The following is a 2906-nucleotide window of genomic DNA, read 5'->3' on the forward strand; positions in this document are numbered from 1 at the left end:
TTGATCCTTGTAAGATCACAATTTTAAACGTGTCCACGACCTTTATTATACCTAAAAAGAAAATATATCTTCAAACATATATGTATAAGGAATAAATATAATACAAATAAGTGTTATAAATAGTTAGTTACAATCATACCATGGCCTTCCATAGTAAGTATTGGAATTGTATTAAAAGATGGCCACTCACTACTTACACCAGCAAGCCCAATAATCTATTCCGGACAAGGCCTCAAGGGAAACTCTAATTGGCTTATTTCATTAGCAAGTTTATGGTCCTTTTTAATAAGATGTTTGGCTTTTCCAGAACCCACACCAACAATTGACCACTTTCGAATGGATGTCCACTCATCACCAATAATGTTTGCATCAACAAGAAAGAAAGGTTAAAGAGAAGAACACATATCTCCAGTAAAAGAAGTACCCTTTTTCCATCATAGGTGTACCAACACTTATGATCACAACGAACACGGAAAAGAGCACTGAAAACTTTGGTGTTTTTCAAGGCAATTAAAATACCTTTAAAAAGGATCAATTTTTGAAGACCGTGAGGATGCATTTAACTCAGACTGACACAATAGTGTTTTAAAACATTTAAAAGAAAAGGAGAAATTGGAATACGAAGATTTCCAAGGGTCATTTGAAGAAAATAAAAGGCGATTCTATCACTAAGAGTATTGTCAGCTGATGTGTAAAATCAGGTATACCCGGTCGTGTAGTGTATAATATATAGAACAAAGATTATCGATTTAAGACTACACATAATTACGGGCAGTGTACCCGGTCGTGCAATAGTATAGAAAATGATAAATACCGATTATCGTTCCAAAGACAATTCATACACAATTTAAGATTATTAACTAAATGCAATTAACTAAACAAATAAATGAAAAAAGGAAATTACGAATAACTGGGTTTTGGTTATTTAACGATTAACCAATCAAAGAGATTTAAACTTAAAACAATACGTTGGTTTTTTTATTTTAATAAAACGGTTATAAGATAGATTTAAAATCAGATGATGGAAATATGTCCACATAGGCTGTATTCACTATGCTGGATGCATTAAAATTAATTCCTGATTAAATATCGACACACATGCAATTCGCAAGCTAATTCACTTGTGAGTTCTCTTCCATGAATATACAATCAGAATGAATTACTCCAGAGTTCTATGCAACCAAAACTTCCTAACTGTTTCTCACTAAATTGACTGAATTAAAGCGAAGAGTTGTGACTCAGAATTCTCTGCAATCAACACTTAATCAGCTCCTATTTCAACTAATGCTAAGATCAATCCAATTCTTTGGTCCAGTAATTTCTCAAATTGCCCAACCCAAATTACCACTTTAATAAGTTATAACAGACTCCAAATTTGCGTCATCAAATTAGACAATCATAACTAGTTTTACTAGTAATGGATTAAGCTATTGAAAACATAAATAATAGACTCCATCAAGTGTTCACTATATTTGGACAAGTGTATATATTAATCAATTCAATCATAAGAATCAATATGAGTTTTATTTACTCAAATCATCAAAACATCATACATGTATCAATCAACCAATGAAAATAGTGTAGTGACCCGAACTTTTCCATGTTTATATATATTAATTGAGATTGATATTTACATGATTAAATGTTTCCAACATGTTAAGCAATCAAACTTGTTAAGACTTGATTAATTGAAATATGTTTCATATAGACAATTGACCACCCAAGTTGACCGGTGATTCACGAACGTTAAAACTTGTAAAAACTATATGATGACATATATATGGATATATATATAGTTAACATGATACTATGATAAGTAAACATATCATAAAGTATATTAACAATGAACTACATATGTAAAAACAAGACTACTAACTTAATGATTTTTAAACGAGACATATATGTAACGATTATCGTTGTAAAGACATTTAATGTATATATATATCATATTAAGAGATATTCATACATGATAATATCATGATAATATAATAATTTAAAATCTCATTTGATATTATAAACATTGGGTTAACAACATTTAACAGGATCGTTAACCTAAATGTTTCAAAACAACACTTACATGTAACGACTAACGATGACTTAACGACTCAGTTAAAATGTATATACATGTAATGTTTTAATATGTATTTATACACTTTTGAAAGACTTCCATACACTTATCAAAATACTTCTACTTAACAAAAATGCTTACAATTACATCCTCGTTCAGTTTCATCAACAATTCTACTCGTATGCACCCGTATTCGTACTCGTACAATACACAGCTTTTAGATGTATGTACTATTGGTATATACACTCCAATGATCAGCTCTTAGCAGCCCATGTGAGTCACCTAACACATGTGGGAACCATCATTTGGCAACTAGCATGAAATATCTCATAAAATTACAAAAATATGAGTAATCATTCATGACTTATTTACATGAAAACAAAATTACATATCCTTTATATCTAATCCATACACCAACGACCAAAAACACCTACAAACACTTTCATTCTTCAATTTTCTTCATCTAATTGATCTCTCTCAAGTTCTATCTTCAAGTTCTAAGTGTTCTTCATATATTTTACAAGTTCTAGTTACATAAAATCAAGAATACCTTCAAGTTTGCTAGCTCACTTCCAATCTTGTAAGGTGATCATCCAACCTCAAGAAATCTTTGTTTCTTACAGTAGGTTATCATTCTAATACAAGGTAATAATCATATTCAAACTTTGGTTCAATTTCTATAACTATAACAATCTTATTTCAAGTGATGATCTTACTTGAACTTGTTTTCGTGTCATGATTCTGCTTCAAGAACTTCGAGCCATCCAAGGATCCGTTGAAGCTAGATCCATTTTTCTCTTTTCCAGTAGGTTTATCCAAGGAACTTAAGGTAGTAATG

The sequence above is a fragment of the Rutidosis leptorrhynchoides genome, chromosome 6, assembly GCF_046630445.1.
Source record: "Rutidosis leptorrhynchoides isolate AG116_Rl617_1_P2 chromosome 6, CSIRO_AGI_Rlap_v1, whole genome shotgun sequence".
NCBI classification, from domain to species: Eukaryota; Viridiplantae; Streptophyta; class Magnoliopsida; order Asterales; family Asteraceae; genus Rutidosis; species Rutidosis leptorrhynchoides.